This window comes from Aegilops tauschii, chromosome 5 (genome assembly GCF_002575655.3).
Source record: "Aegilops tauschii subsp. strangulata cultivar AL8/78 chromosome 5, Aet v6.0, whole genome shotgun sequence".
Classification (NCBI taxonomy): Eukaryota; Viridiplantae; Streptophyta; class Magnoliopsida; order Poales; family Poaceae; genus Aegilops; species Aegilops tauschii.
In genome coordinates, this window is record NC_053039.3 from 58,823,746 (window position 1) to 58,840,950 (window position 17,205).

Below are 17,205 nucleotides of genomic sequence, written 5' to 3' on the forward strand. Positions count from 1 at the left end.
CTTTGATCTTTATAATATGAATGGAATACATATTACCACGAAAAAAAGCTTGACACCCTGCAAAAATAAAATAGAAAATACCATTTTTAAGAAAAAAACCCTTGAGTAAAGGAAAACGATTCGTGCCGGCTGGGCATGCAGATGTCACACGAGCAGCAGTTTTCAGGAGGCCATTGCTTCTCTTTTTTCGTTCACCTGATTTGTTTTTAACTTTTTAAGGGTGATGTGTTTCTTAATTGAGGCATTAATTTTCCAATTTATTTATTTCCTAATTAAGGCATTCAATTCATTTTTTTTTCTAATAATGGTGTTTTCTAATTGTGGCGTTCAATTCCTAATTTATTTTTTTCCTACTTTAGGCATTCAATTCCTAATGGAATTATTAAATTCCTAACAATGGTGTTTTGATGTGATACATCATTCGGTGGATCTGGTGCCCCAGTGTTCATTTGTGAGTAGAGGAGAGGATTTGTAGGATTCACACAACTCGCGCTTTGTATGTAATAGTAGTAGAGATATTTTTCTCCGAATTAAGGCATTCAATTCCTAATGAAACTATTTAATTTCTAAAAATGGTGTTTTGATGTGATACAATGTGAGTGGGAAGAAATTGTAGGATTCACAATACTCGCGCTTCTATAAGTAGTAGAAATAGAGAAAGAGATAAAGATAGACATAGACATATAGTTTAGCAAATACTCCCTTTGTTCCTTAATATAAGGTGTATTAGTTTTTCGTGTGTACCCTTCCACCATCCATTACCTGCCTTAGATTAAAAAAAAACTCTCTCCCTAATTGTGTGCACTCATATTTTTCCCTTTCTCCTATCCTACCAATTGATTTTATTCTGGTGTAGCGAGATTTAGTTGCCTTTTATTAGGTTGTTCATTATTTAGTTGCCGCTAATTAAGCTGCAAAATATATAATTGTTTAGTGTATTTTTCGTCCAAAATGCTCCTCAATTATGTTCCTTGGTCACCGCGTTCAAAAAAATATACCTTATATTAAGAAACGGAGCGAGTATATTTTTGTTACATGTATCACACAAGGGCTAGGATCGTGTACCATATGCAAATGGGGCCAACAAAAACAAACTTTATCAGATGGGGAATACAAGTTCATTGGATCCAACCGAGGAACAGACGATACTAGCTATCAAATTCGATACAAGTTCAAAAAGACCTAGCACATTTATTCGACATGGCTCTGGTGATCCATGACACTATGTTTGTATCATTTCAGCAACCTCTTGAGGCCTCATGGATCCGTCTTGGCGTACAGGTTCACAACAACAGTAATACTTCTCGTCATCTCCTAAAAGGCAAACGCCGGCATGACCGCATGCTTTATGACATAGCTCAGTACAGTTTTCCTTGGGAAATGGACCGATGTCGCATCCTGAGAATCAGATGCACTAGTGTAGGTTAATTGCCAAAATTGCGTCAAGTAACTTGACAGCTCTAGAAATAGTGGACGCGGCAATACTAATATCCACATGTCTCATGACCGCAAAATGTACACTATGTAAAGTTTGATTTTGCTGATTAGAAATAATATCATTGATGAAAAAAAACGAACCATTGTCGGCACGTGAGGAGAGAACGGTGGCCATGAGCACTAGTGCTGTGAGGCACACAACGCTATTACTCTTGCCGAGGACTGCCATGAGGAGATGCTGGAGCTTCTTTCTGATCTGGATCTGGGTGGTGTTGCTGCAATGTTTACTGGCTGAGCCTTGGTGGTATTCGTTTATATAGAGGCTTATGGTTTTAATGCATTAAATGCTTTCTTAGGATCCAGGTTTGAATGCGTTAAATGTTTCCTCAGATTATGCTACGTATTAACTTTTGTAAATAAATACCATATATGTGGGTAACTCTTGCTGACCGAGCTTTGGCGGAGACATGAATTACTCTCCATAATATCATAATATCATGCTCTCCATAATATCCGAGCTTTGGCTTGCGGAGCGAGAGGAGATGGCGTGCGTGGGGTGAGAATGCGAGAGGTGAGGAGCGTGATTTTTTTTGTCTCTCTCTTTCTGCCCAATACGCGAGCGTCCCAGTCCGAGTCCCTCCCACCTAATGGTAACGCCTTTTTTTTATCTCCTTGTGATGACGTGTTTAGCGTGAGAAGCCCCCCTTGATGCGTACCATCATAACTCATTACATGGTATGTAATACTCCTCCGTTACTTTATTTAATGTGTATTTGTTTTTTGATAAAATTTCATAATATAAGGTATATTTCTTTCAGTTTCACATAATTCTAACCCTCCGGAAAAAGAAAGTATCTCTTTTCGATTGCATGTATCTCTCTTTGTAAAGAAAAAAGAAAAAACATCTCTTCCGATTGTGTGTATCTCTTGCTTTCATAGCCTGAATGATTTAGTTTCCACTAATCAACGAATTAGCTAAGGGTAATTTTGTCATAAATTGTCTATAATTATGTGCCTTAGTCCATACCGTAAACAATAGACCTTACATAAAGTAACGGAGGGAGTATAGACTAGAAATAATAAAAATATTTCTCGTCAAATGGAGGAATTTCAGTAACTGTTGGTCGTAGTCTTATCAATGCGGCAATGTGGTGCCGACGGCTCGCCCTTCACAGGCGCTGATGGCCTCTCAAAAACAATAAATAATCACTTGTCATGGACACTCACTATTAGAAAACAGGGCTTTGGTCACAGGGCAATATTCACATTAGTCCCGGTTCAGTCACGAACCGGGACTGATGTGAGCATTGGTCCCGGTTCATGCGGCTAAGGCATTAGTCCCGGTTCACCAGAGCCCTTTAGTCCCGGTTTGAGACACGAACTGGGACTAAAGGGTGCGATGCCCAATAGTACCGGTTCGTGGCACCAACCGGTACTATAGGTTAGACCTTTAGTTCCGGTTCGAGCCACCAACCGGTAGTACCCCCCTGGTGGATCGCCTTTTCAGTTATGTAAAAAGCAAAAGAAAATGATAAAAACTTAAAAACTTAAAATCCTTCCAGATGTAGTTATGTTACTACATGTACTAGTTAGGAAAATTTAAAAACTTAAATTTGGACATGTTTTGCAAAAACTGTAGGGAAAATGTAAAACGGCTATATCTTTTGCATACGATGCCAGAAAAAAACGTATAATATATCAAAATGTTCAGCACGAAAATCCGCATCCGATTTTGACCGCCTACGGCTTATTTGCAAATTTTTAGAATCCTCAAATTCTAAAAGGAAAAAAAGTTATGCTCAAATTTCAGTTTTTTTTTGAATTTTTGTTAAATTTGGTCAAACTATGGTCAAACTACTTATTCAAGAAGTATTACTGTTACTAAATAATTATTCAAGAATATTAGTGTTACTAACTAATTATTTCATTTTTTTTGAATTTTCGTCAAATCTGGCCAAACTGTGGTCAAACTGTGGTCAAACAATGGTCAAACTAATTATTCAAGAATATTAGTGTTACTAAATAATTATTTCAGTTTTTTTTGAATTTTGGTCAAATCTGGTCAAACTGTGGTCAAACTATGGTCAAACAACTTATTCAAGAAATATTAGTGTTACTAAATAATTATTTCAGTTTTTTTGAATTTTGGTCAAACTGTGGTCAAACAATGGTCAAACTAATTATTCAAGAAATATTAGTGTTACTAAATAATTATTTCAGTTTTTTTGAATTTTGGTCAAATCTGGTCAAACTGTGGTCAAACTATGGTCAAACTATGGTCAAACTACTTATTCAAGAAATATTAGTGTTACTAAATAATTATTGTTTTTTAAAACAATAGTTTCAAACTCAAACAGTGAAATGTGTGGCTTCATGCTCAAGTTAAATTCCTGAGGGTTAATAGGATTGACATCTTACTATTGTTAGGAAAACAACAAGTGTAGACTTGGAAACGAGGGAGAATAGAACCCGGAAGTTAAGCGTGCTCAGGCTGGAGTAGTGAGAGGATGGGTGACCGTCCGGGAAGTTAGATGCTTTAGAATGATGAGGGGTGATTAGAGATTAGAGGTTAAATTGAGCAATGATGAGGGATGGTGATTAGAGATTAGAGGTTAAAATAATTCAGAAATTTGAAAATAAAAAAAATTCAAAAAAAATTTAAAAAAAAATCATAAAATTTCCTTTAGTCCCGGTTGGTAACACCAACGGGGACTAAAGGTGGAGCTCCAGGCTGCGGCCACGTGGACGGCCTTTAGTCCCGGTTCGTGTAAGAACTGGGACTAAAGGGGGAGGCTTTAGTAACGACCCTTTAGTCCCGGTTCCAGAACCGGGACTAAAGGCCCTTATAAACCGGGACAAAAAACCCTTTTTTCTACTAGTGACTATTGGTGATCGGTGCCGAAATCCGACGGCCCCCTCCGTGTGAAGCTCTGACGTGACCACATGCGGCCTCGGCTGCCCTCAGCCTCGGCATCCCTAGGGTGGACGAACTTGAAGAGGGACTCGCCCCACGCACGAATGACTGCGCACTTCTCCCGATCCTCGGTGACCTCTCAGACGTAGTCTTTCAAGACGGGCTGCTAGAAGGGCTGGTCCATGGCCGCTTATAGGTCCCGCATGGCCGGGCCTCTAGATATGCTCTAAGTATTGCACATCTAAGTCCTATATAATTGATTTTGCGTGGAGATTTGTGAGAGTATTTTCTTTTTTCTTTTTGTCCGTTTTTATATTTGATTGAGTCACTTTAACTAGGCCACCCTAGACTAACCCATATACTACTTAAGAGAAAAGACAAACACAACAACAGATTGACAAGAAAATTCATTATTTGTTTAACTACATCAACATCAAGAGCTAGCACATTTATTCGACATGGTTCTGGTGATCCGTGACATTATGTTTGTATCATTTCAGCAACCTCCTGAGGCCTCATGGATCCATCTTGGCGTACTGGTTCGCAGCAACAGTAAGACTCTGGACCGTCTGATGAGCAAGCGCCGGGCTTACCGCATGCTTTTTCACATAGCTCGGGACACTTTTCCCCGGGAAATGGACCGATGTCGCATCCTGAGAATCAGATGCATTAGTGTAGGTTAATTGCCAAAATTGCATCAAGTACTTGACAGATCTAGAAATAGTGGATGCGGTGATACTAATATCCACATGTCTCATGACCGCAAAATGTACACTATGTAAAAGTGGATTTTCAGATTAGAACTAATATCATTGATGAAAAAAACGAACCATGGTAGAAGGCACGTGAGGAGAGAACGGTGGCCATGAGCACTAGGGCTATGAGGCACACAACGCTAGTACTCTTGCCGAAGATTGCCATGAGGAGATGCTGGAGCTTCTTTCTAATCTGGATCTGGGTGGTGTTGTTGCAATGTTTACTCCTGAGCCTTGGTGGTATGCGTTTATATAGAGGATCCGGGTTTTAATGCATTATAAATGCTTTCTTAGGATCTACTAGGTTTGAATGCGTTAAATGTTTTCTCCGATTATGCTACGCATTAACTTTTGTAAATAAATACCATGTATGTGGATAACTCTTGCTGACCAAGCTTTGGCCTGAGACATGAATTACTTTTCATAATATCATGCGTGAAGGTGGGAACCTTGTATTGAACGCTCGTTTTCCATGAACTTCGCGCCAAGGTTTTTGGCCCGGTGGAATGTATGGTTCTGGAGATAGAACTTTACTCTCTCAAGGCAGGAGGTACAGTCTCTGGGTGGAAGCAAGGTAAGGCTATGGCGGTCGTCCACCGGAACGGTCATACACACCACACCAATGGACTTTTTGTGCAAAAACTCACTACACTGATGGATAAGCACACGTTCTTCATACTACGAGCACCAAGCAAAAACACCTTCTGTGACATGCACCTGTGTTCACAATGGTTTCTTAATTTTGCTTCCTTTTTAACTTTGCTATTCCACACATAAGTTGGAGTACAAACATACATACCATGCACAAATAATTTAAATTCGTCCAAGTCCGTGCTCGGTACAAATAACAAAGCACACAAGATATTCACAAAGGGAAACGGTGCATGTCTGCCGGTGGTTATAAGAGGCAATACATATTTAAAAAGAAAAATGCTCAAAATTAATCTGTTGCGTATACACATGCAAATCTGCGAGTTTTAAGTAATATTCTTCGCGCTGTAAAATGTGGTGGAACTGGAATGAAGCCCCAACCTTCCACTCGACTTTCTACAAATCTGAGCATTGCCAGTGACAATTGTGACTTCAACGTATATACAAAAACGCCACATCACAAATCACAACAGAGATGCTCATCAAGCATCGACAGTTTTCGCGTCTAGCTTCTTTTCAGCTTCACCGATGACCTCCAGTTGCTCCAACAAGGCGGACAGTTTTCTCATGCCCTCCTCTTGGACGCCCTGAGGAGCCTTCTCTCTGTAGCCCGAAGCATCCATCCTCTGTGACAGGGCATGCCGTCGCCTGCACACATCCACAACAAACCATGCTACTTACTGATACAATCAAGTACAAAAATAAGCCTAAGGCATATATCTTCACTGTTCAAACCAGCTGGAAGAGACAATGTAGACTTACTTCTAAATTTCGTCTCTCTTTTTCTTTAGCTTTTCATGCTCAGCTTCCGCATTTAGAGCTCCATGAAACTGGAGGTACACGCTCAGATCTTTGTTCACGACAGCAGTTGCGCAATTAGGTGGAGTTTGATCACTCTCTGAGCTGCAGAATTTTCAATATCACATCAGTGGTTAAAGTCCACTACATGATAGCTCCACTTATGGTTTCAGCATAAATTACAAAGAACAGAGTACAAACTAATTTCAGATGGCATGGCAGAAAAAACAGGCACTTCCCCAATATAAAAAGAATAATCACATGAAAGTGTAAAGTGAAAACCTTAAGAGACGAGATAGAAGAAAGAGTTACGGCTAAAGATTGATAGCATTGAACAATGGCAGCAATCTCTTGGCTTCGGCAAAGTGCAAAAGTAGGTCGCCTGTACATGAAAGAAAAGGCAATAGGATATTATGTTTCAGCAAGCCAGATGTGCTGAACAAGAGGCAATCAAGCAGTTAGCCTGCATGATACAGAAACAGAAAGTCCAGAAAGTTGATCAACCTTTCATTTGTATTCCTTGGTGGCCTCAGGGATCTTAGTTTGTTCATAGTGTCTAGGAGGACCATATTGATTTCGTTTTCAAGATTATCATATGCCCATTCCTGTGATAAAGAATAGTGCCTTCCCACTGGTAAATATAGGTATCTAAAGGTGAAGTTCTCTGGATTTACTTACAATCATCAGGAGTGTTACCTTAACAATAGATGGGTATTTTGATAACATGATAGAACCTTTCCTGCAAGAACCTTTGTGCTAAGGAAGACGCTGCCATAACTCTTCTGTTACATACGGCATGAATGGGTGGAGCAGGCGCAAGCCACACTACCGGACTCGCGGCCTATGCCGAGCCCCGTCGGCGTAGATCACGTCAGCGTAGTCTTGTCAGACCGTTGGCATAGTATAGCCGTCGGCATAGGGGCCTATGCCGACGGCCAAGCGTCAGCCATCGGCATAGTTTACCGTCGGCAGTGTTTTTCGCCTGACGGCAACGGACGGCGCCGTCAAAAGCGCTGACGATTCACGGAATGCCACGTGGCAGAGGTATGCCGACGGCGGCAAAGCCGTCGGCATACATCTGCCACGTGGCATTCCGTGGTGCCTCCTGGTGGCAGGGCTATGCCTACGGCAAAGCCGTAGGCATAGATGGAATCTATGCCGACAGCTTTGCCGTAGGCATAGCCCTGCCACGTGGCAAGCCCTGGGAAGCCCTGGCTCATCTATGCCGACGGCTTTGCCGTAGGCATAGTTTTTTTCCCTGTTTTCTCTTTTTCCATTCATTTGACAGCATTTCAAAGCAGAATAATATGGGATTATGCAGAAATATGACAGTTCATCATCTAAACATACTCAAGTTCATCATCATCATTTAAACATAGTCAAGTTCATCATCTAAAGATCATCACCGGCGAAAGTTCATGAACATATAAGTAGTGCAAGACATGAAACATTCATGAACATAAAAGTATGGCACGACGGCCACATGCACGGCTATCATCATCGACATCGTACTCTCTAACTGGCTCTGGTTGGTAGCCCGAAGCCGTGTGTACGAGATCGAAGGAGTCATCAAGCCATCGAAACACGGATACCGGCCATGTGACTTCCCCTGGATGGCCACCACCGCCGCGTCGTCGATCTGAGACTGGGCGACCTCAGGAACAGGAACATCCGGATGCAACTTCTGATAGTTCTGAGTGTAAGACTCCAGGTGCTCCTCGGTCTTGCCGTAGTATTGGCTCTCGCCATCCTCGCGATCACTCCGCTCGCAGGCCAGCTTCCACGACTCAATGTCTGAGAGCGGCCTCTTCAACTTGTCTTCCTGCAATGTCAAACAGAAGTTAGCCATACATAAGAACATGACGGTAAAGAAGAATAAAAATGCATCATGCATATAGATATACCTTCATGGCCTTGAAGCCCCAGTGGTTCTTGTTTCCTTGGCCGTGTGTGCCGTCTTTTCCACGGTTAGCCCGGCCCTTGATGCTCTTGGCACCAAACTCTGCATCGTCGCCGAGCCACCTATCCACCAAACCCGCCCATCCGTCATGCCTTCCATAGCACCAACGAGGAACAACCTATGCAAATTTTGGAAGCATGACATGTGAGCACGAAACATATAGTTGACTGCTTGAAACAATGAAAAGTCAGTAATAGTTAAAGATGGGTCCTAATCCCATCCGAGAATGTGTAGATTGAGTACGTTGTCCATGCTCTACCCCATTCTGAGACAAAATTTCGGCAGCACCTCCTCGCTGTTCTTCAAATACACGCCTTGGCAAAATGCCGAGAGAATGTGCATCCGGAGAACAACAGAGAGGCGCCGCCGAAATCCTGTCTCGGAACGGGGTAGAGCATGAACAACGTACCCAATCTACACATCCTCGGGCTGTCCGTGGAAAGCGCTGGACAATCCGAAAGAGCTGCGGTGATAAATATGCAATTGAATGCATATTTATCGATGCAACCCTTTCAGACGGGAGACCTAGGTTACGCGACTTGATGTGAAAATTTAATCTAGTGACATGATTAAAAGAACGTATGAGGTGATGGATTAGTAGCTCACCCTCGGATGTAGATGATGTAGTCGATCAACGAAGGGACAGTCGAAGACCAAGAGCTCCAACGTCAACTATCATTCCACCGGAGGCAACACCAAAAATCCTCTAAATTCCACCAAATGAAAAAAATTAGGTCATCACATCACATATAAAGCATCATCACACATCACATCATATCACAAACTTCTTTTAGCAAGATCAACATGATGAAGTAACCACTCATCATATCCAAATTTTAACTTTCGTCTATCTATCTTCACAAAAAGTGTACTCTTCCCTCTCATCTCATCTTCACAATACATATATCTATAATATTGAGTATGTATCTAAAAACATAGTAAAACTACACAAATATCCATTCATCTAACATCTATCTATCTCACATTGTGCACTTAATTTTTTTCACATTTATACTCTCTTCCATTTCATTCATCTATCAAAAGTGCATGTATATCAAAAGTGCTCATGATGGACCTACCCCCTGTTTTGACTTAAAGATGCCTATAATAATCTCTGAAACTACAATTAAGATGCCTACGTATTAACCAAAGATGCCTACAAAAAAAATGTCAGAAATTCTACAATTGAAAAGATGCCTACAATAATGTCTAAAAGTACAATTAAGATGCCTACGTATCACCCAAAAATGCCTAAAAAAATGTCTGACAATCTGCAGTTGAAAAGATGCCTGCATATATCCAAAAATGCCTACAATAATGTCTGGAACTACAATAGTTCCTTGGAGATAAACTAAGGCTGCTAGGTATGAAAAGGCCAGCCCTACACTTACACATGCTCATTTACTCTCAGAGAGAAGTGACTATGCTCAAGTACTGCACTTTGCTAAATCTGCACATCTACTGAATTAAAAAATAGAAAAACCAGAGCAACCCTACTATTGCATGATTTCATGTAAGAGACCTTCGCTAAATGTGTACGACAACAGATATCTCAAGCAAAAAGGTAGGAACAAATCCCAGCAGAGATAATAGAGCAAACTTTTGACTGAACTTAACTGACTTTTTTGCAGCACTAAGAATAGCATGAGGGGATTTGCAGAAAAATACAGACTTGTACTACCACATATTGTAGAGATATCATTTGTAACTCCCGCTTATAGTAACAGATCAAAAAGCTAGAAGAACACATCGTATTGCCTGGAAAAACATATTATATTGCCTAGAAGATGGCAGGTGCTCTCTTTGTTTTTCTTCAGTTGATATAAAATGTAGGCAAGCACAGCGGACATAATTAGGAAAAATAGAAAAACATGCACCCCACACTTGACCTAATTTCATACACAGCCTGATTTGTATCTGCTGTTGTTGTTTGCCAGCATGAAACACACTCTAAAAACAGCCTATAAATCCACGATTATTGCCTAGTTTTAAATCTTCTATTGCCTAAAAGTAAAAACACTGCATACTATTGCCTACATCCCTGGGATCTGATGGGATGGCGACATGAATTGTTGCCTACCGCCCCAAAATCCAAGCAACTATGAGCTGCTGCACTTCCTCCCTCTCAATGACTGTGTGCTGCTGCACCTCTAATCCTTCCCTAATCCAAAATGGTGGGGTGAGGATTTGTGCGTGGGAGACATATCTAAGACCTCTAGCTGTTGATTGTCTGTCGGAATTTGAGTTTTGCTCTGAAAATTTCTCGATTTCAGCAACCCTCGCCCCTCTGTATTTCCAGATATCCGAGAATTGGGCCTAAATGAGTGCGCATTCGACAATATTGCCTGCTAAACGCATATTGACTGCACAAAAACAAGATCCTAATTATGTTGCCTACTGAAAAAACAAGTGGTGGGTTCTAGTTATATGATCACAGATATTACATCATTTTGCTTACTGAAGGCGCATATATATGCTGAACAAAAAGCTACTATGAATGCAGATAGGTTACAGTATTGCCTGCTGAAAACGCAGATATTGACATGCTAAGATAAAAGCTATATGAACACATATATCACACAGAATTTGCCTACTGGACACACATATGATGAAAATATAATGCAGTATTTTTGCCTCTTATCTCTCTGTGTGTTGCCTACCAAAAAAACTCCTCTGTAAATTGTTGCCTACAACCTGAAACATTTATAGTGTGTATTCCCGAAGCTCATGCATCCATCAAACCCATCGTGAAACTCGAATCCTTTTCTCCCTTGACTAGCAAATCTCAAACCCATGCTCCAGTAGAGATTTTTCCCCGTGGATGCAAAAATTGGTGCGCGCAGACAGCAACTCAATGGCCAAAGCGCTAGAAAACTCACCTCTGTCGCGCACGTAGCAGAGAGCCTCGTCCCCCGTCGGCCGCCGCCACGCCCAACTCCCTCTTCTCCCTGGTTGCGCGCGCGAGCAACTCACCACACCCACCACCCCCCCACCGGCTGGAGCGAGGGAGGGGAGGCGGCAGGCGACGCGGGTGCGGTGGGATGAGGCGGCGTCGATGCGGGTGGGGGTGGCAGGGGGCGCGGGCGAGGCGAGTGGGCGGCGACAGGGGGCGGGGGCGAGTGCGGCGGCGGCGACAAGGGGCGGGGAGTCGGCGGCGGCGGCGAGCAGTTCGCGGGGTCGTGGCGGGGAGCTGGGAGAGAATGAGTGGAGCAGACGCCGCGCGAGGGGACAAGGCAGTCTATGCCGAATGCTGCCGTCGGCATAGACGCCATGTCACCGATCCGCGTGACACGTCCCATATGGCCGCAGCTATGCCGACGGCTAGTTATATTTTTCGTTTTTTAATGTTTTTAATAGTTTATATTTTTCCTTCTTTATGTTTTTTATTTCATACAGATTTTTAATGTTTTTTATAGTTATATTTTTCCTTTTTTATGTTTTTTTATGTATTATTATTCTATATAGATTTTTAATGTTTTTTAACCGCTCGGCCCTCTCCTCTCCCGGAACCACACAGAGGGGAGGGGAGGGGAGGCGCCGAACTCGAGCAGCTTCGTCCGCCGAGGCCGTGGCCTGGTCGCGGGTCTGGGAGCGCATGGCCGCCGCCTCGCGTGCTCGATCTGGAGCTTAGTAGGTCAGCTAAGTGAAGGGGGAGGGGGGTCGTCGACGGTGGGGGTGGGGGTGGGGGCGGATCCAAGTCCGTCGAAGGGAGATGGTTCGCGCGGGGACACCTGGGAGCAACATCCGGGCCAAACCCACAGCTACATCCCCTCCGTGTAGACCCGACGCGTCCGTTTCCCCCCTCCACATGTCGGCGGCTGCGCCGTCCGTGAGGGGGGCCACACCCCGGAGACGCGTGCCGCCTCTTCGGGCATGCCACAACACCACCCCGCATGTATGAGGGGCCGGTGCGACGCTCCGGTGGCATTGCTACCCCCCCCCCCCCCCCAGGGCCCCCGTCCCGCCTAACCCTGGAGTGGTTGACCACGAGATCTAGCCCTTTGACTTCCCACGGGCGGGCTTTGACCAGTGGACCTCTCCACCCGGTTGTGTCAGGTCAGCACACAGGGACACCTGGGAGCAACATCCGGGCCACACCCACAGCTACATCCCCTCCGTGTAGACCCGACGCGTCCGTTTCCCACCTCTAGGTGCCGCCGGCGGCGCCGTCCGTGAGCTGGGAGGCCACGCCCCGGAGACGCGTGCCAGGCGTTTGCAACCACCACAACACCTTCAGACTTGTGAGAAGCCGCGTACGGAAGATTGGCGGCATGCTAGCCCACGGAAGCCGCCGGCCATAGTCGTAGACATGCGAAGGGCAATCCGCGTAGAGGGAATTGTTCGGATACTTCTCCGTCACCAAAAATTATGAAAAATTACCATCGTTCCTATAGCACATGTGCCCACGTCATGTAAAAAACTTATGATTTTATCGCGATCCGAGTATTTAATAATATTCACGCCACACAGTTACCGCAGAACTTCTACTATGGCATCGCCGTCCGTGAGGGGGGCCACACCCCGGAGACGTGTGCCGCCTCTTCGGACATGCCACAACACCACCCCCCATGTATGAGGGGCCGGTGCGACGCTCCGTTGGCATTGCTACCCTCCAGGGCCCCCGTCCCGCCTAACCCTGGAGCGGTTGACCACGAGATCTAGCCCTTTGACTTCTTACGGGCGGGCTTTGAGCAGTGGACCTCTCCACCCGGTTGTGTCAGGTCAGCACAAAGGGACACCTGGGAGCAACATCCGGCCCAAACCCACAGCTACATCCCCTCCGTGTAGACCCGACGCGTCCGTTTCCCCCCTCCAGGTGCCGGCGACGGCGCCGTGCGTGAGGAGGGCCACGTCCTGGAGACGCGTGCCGCCTCTTCGGACATGCCACAACACCACCCCGCATGTACGAGGGGCCGGTGCGATGCTCCGGTGGAATTGCTTCCCCCCAGGGCCCCCGTCCCGCCTAACCCTGGAGCGGTTGACCACGAGATCTAGCCCTTTAACTTCCCACGGACGGGCTTTGACCAGTGGACCTCTCCACCCGATTGTGTCAAGTCAGCACAGAGGGACACCTGGGAGCAACATCCGGGCCAAACCGACAGCTACATCTCCTCTGTGTAGACCCGACGCGTCCGTTTCCCCCCTCCAGGAGCCGGCTGCGGCGCCGTCCGTGAGCTGGGAGGCCACGCCCCGGAGACGCATGCCGGGCGTTTGCAACCGCCACAACACCTTCAGAATTGTGAGAAGCCGCGTACGCAAGATTGGCGGCATGCTAGCCCATGGAGGCCGCCGGTCACAGTTGTAGACATGCGAAGGGTTATCTGCGTAGAGGGAATTGTTCGAATACTTCTCCATCATCAAAAATAATAAAAAATTACCATCGTTCCTATAGCACATGTGCCCACGTCGTGTAAAAAACTCATGATTTTATCGCGATCCGAGTATTTAACAATATTCACGCTGCACCGTTACCGCAGAACGACTACTACCGTGTCATCGCCGTCCGTAAGGGGGGCCACACCCCGGAGACGCGTGCTGCCTCTTCGGACATGCCACAACACCACCCCGCATGTATGAGGGGCCGGTGCGACGCTCCGGTGGCATTGCTACCCCCCCCCAGGGCCCCCGTCCCGCCTAACCCTGGAGTGGTTGACCACGAGATCTAGCCCTTTGACTTCCCACAGGCGGGCTTTGACCAGTGGACCTCTTCACCCGGTTGTGTTAGGTCAGCACAGAGGGACACCTGGGAGCAACATCCGGGCCAAACCCACAGCTACATCCCCTCCGTGTAGACCCGATGCGTCCGTTTCCCCCCTCCAGGTGCCGGCGACGGTGCCGTTCGTGAGGGGGCCACGTCCTGGAGACGCGTGCCGCCTCTTCGGACATGCCACAACACCACCCGCATGTATGAGGGGCCGGTGCGACGCTCCGGTGGCATTGCTACCCCCTAGGGCCACCGTCCCGCCTAACCCTGGAGCGGTTGACCACGAGATCTAGCCCTTTGACTTTCCACGGACGGGCTTTGAACAGTGGACCTCTCCACCCGGTTGTCTCAGGTCAGCCCAGCGGGACACCTGGGAGCAACATCCGGGCCAAACCGACAGCTACATCCCCTCCGTGTAGACCCGATGCGTCCGTTTCCCCCCTCCAGGTGCCGTCCGTTAGGGGGGCCACGCCCCGGAGATGCATGCCGCCTCTTCGGACATGCCACAACACCACCGGTTGTGGTAGGTCATCCCATAGAAACACTTGGGAGCAACGTCCCCTCCGTATAGACCCGATGCGGCTGTTTCCGCCCTCCAGATGCTGGTGGTGGCGCCGTCCGTGAAGGGGGCACACCGCGGACGTGAGGGGGTCACACTCCGGAGACGGGTGCCGGGCGTTTGCAACCGCCACAATACTTCTGTCGGCATAACTATTTTTGATTTTAATAAAATATAAGGACCTATATTCAAAAGAACATGACGGCACATTATTAATGTGGTCGAAAAAATACAAACTATATATATATATATATATTCATAATCTATGGAAAAAAAATTACAAACTACATATATATTCATATAATACATAAAAAAAGCATAAAAACATATGTAAAAAAACACATGTAAAAAAAATACCGTCGGCATAGAGACGGTAGGGTTTAGGTGGGCGCCGTGCTGCGGATCGGTGATGTGGCGCCTATGCCGACGGCTACCGTCGGCATATCTACGCCGCGGATCGGTGACGTGGCGTGCGGAGATATGTCGACGGCCGCCCGTCCCGACCGTCGGCATAGGTTTGACGGCGTTAGCCGCTGGTCATGGGCGGGGTCGCGGGGCCATAGGTATGCCGACGGCTGCCGTCGGCGTGTCTGCATCTAGGTTGACGGCCGTTCTATGCCGACGGCTGCCATCGGCGTAGATCGAGGTAGCCCGACGGCCAAGATAAGCCGATGGCCAGGACTAGGCTGTCGGCATAGCTCCAAGTAGGCCGACGGCAGCCGTCGGCATAGTTTTGGCCGTCGGCGTAGGTCCGGTAGTGCCAGTGTCTAGGCATGGCTTTTTTCCCCGAAACCATAAAACCCTCCCAAGGCGATTAGGATACGAGTGGAACTGACGGCGCCCGCAGATCTCATTGGCGGGGCCAACCAGCGTTGGGGCAGACGATGGCAAGAGCATCTGCTCCGGGAGGTTCTGGCAACAACGACGCTTCATCCCCGCACTCCGCTAGGGCGCAGATGGAGGAGGCGCTTGAGAAACTTGACATATTCGAGGAGGAGGCGACTCCGCTTGTGATCAATGATCTGGATGATGATGCTGCACCAAAGTGGCTCCTGTCGGGCAAGGTGTTGTTCAGGAATCTATTCCACATCCAAACAATCACCAACGCCCTACGTCCAGCTTGGGGTAACCCGAGGGGCTTGGAGTTTCGTCCATTGGGGGGGAAAACATGTTTGTCACCGAATTTGCGTCCAAGCGTGATCGTAATCGCGTTTGGGAATGATCCCCCTGACACATAAGCAAGCATGCAGTGATCCTGGAGCAATCCGGGTCGTACATGCAGCCATCAGAGTTGAGGTTTGATAAACTACAGATCTGGGCGAGGGTAGTGAACCTACCCAATAACGTAAGGACTGATACATGGGGTCTGGCTATTGCTCAACAGATTGGCAAGGAGTCAACAGTAGTTCAGATGGATCCTGTAGGAGGTTTTCTTCGGGCTAGAGTTACAATCAATGTCAAGAAACCTCCCCGCAGATGGATCGTGATTGATTCGGCAAAGAGGAATAAGATGGACTGGTATGATATCGAGTATGAACAGATTCCATACTTTTTTTTCGCGTGTGGCCAACTAGGGCACTCTGATCTCTATTGCCCTACTCCGGGTACAAGAGACGAGAACGGTGATCTACCGTTCAAGCCAAGCCTGCGGGCTAGTGAGGACCGCAAAAAGCAAGCTCTGCTGACAGCACGACGAAGGAAAGACAGGAGACATAGAACAACACTAGGGAATACCGTTCGGTCAAGATGTTACTTCTCCAGCCAAACCTGTGCAGAACAAAAGGAAAGGGGGACCATAGCCGGTGCAGGTTTACAAACCTGTGGCACAGAAACCTACTCTAACCATTACACATGGTCGGGTGAGGAGGGTGACAAGAGCATGGAGGGTACGGTCTTCTCAGCAGGCACCAAGGGAGATGATCAAACTGAGGAAAATACAGAGAGGGACCCAAACAATAAAAGTCCAACCCCACCTTCTTCTGAAAACTCGACAGCGGCTGCTAGTCAGCGCTGCCTGAGCCAATGAGTACGTGAAGTTGGAACTGCCGAGGGCTTGGGAACCCTTGGTCAGTTCGAGAGCTTCAGAAAGCGGTGAAGCAAGAAGGTCGTGCCCTTTTATTTGTAATGGAAACCAAAATAAAGGGTAAAAGAGTGGAAGATTTGAAAACCTCTTTGGGTTTTTTTGGCTGTTTTGCCGTCGATAGCTGATACGTCTCCAATGTATCTATAATTTTTGATTGTTCCATGCTGTTATATTATCAATGTTGGATGTTTTATAATCATTTTATATCGTTTTTTGGTACTAACATATTGACATAGTGCCAAGTGGTAGTTGCTGTTTTCTGCATGTTTTTCACATCGCAGGAAATCAATACCAAACGGAGTCCAAATGCAACAAAACTTTAGGGAGATTTTTTTTGGACCAGA

General features: G+C 46.3%; 3 long non-coding RNA genes across 3 annotated transcripts; all 3 read right to left on the reverse strand.

The window, feature by feature from the left end:
* Positions 1 to 1,075: 1,075 nt before the first annotated feature.
* LOC120964326 (uncharacterized) lies at positions 1,076 to 2,663 on the reverse strand. Its single transcript, XR_005756202.2, has 2 exons — positions 1,579 to 2,663; positions 1,076 to 1,398 (listed from the first exon to the last, which is right to left on the reverse strand). It is a non-coding gene; the product is annotated as an uncharacterized lncRNA (long non-coding RNA).
* Positions 2,664 to 4,743: 2,080 nt separating this feature from the next.
* On the reverse strand, positions 4,744 to 5,410 carry LOC120963849 (uncharacterized). The gene is made up of 2 exons (XR_005755554.3): positions 5,182 to 5,410; positions 4,744 to 5,004 (listed from the first exon to the last, which is right to left on the reverse strand). It is a non-coding gene; the product is annotated as an uncharacterized lncRNA (long non-coding RNA).
* A 2,435-nt stretch (positions 5,411 to 7,845) lies between these two features.
* LOC109736276 (uncharacterized) lies at positions 7,846 to 11,786 on the reverse strand. The gene is made up of 4 exons (XR_002226368.4): positions 11,395 to 11,786; positions 9,122 to 9,221; positions 8,460 to 8,633; positions 7,846 to 8,377 (listed from the first exon to the last, which is right to left on the reverse strand). It is a non-coding gene; the product is annotated as an uncharacterized lncRNA (long non-coding RNA).
* Positions 11,787 to 17,205: the final 5,419 nt, after the last annotated feature.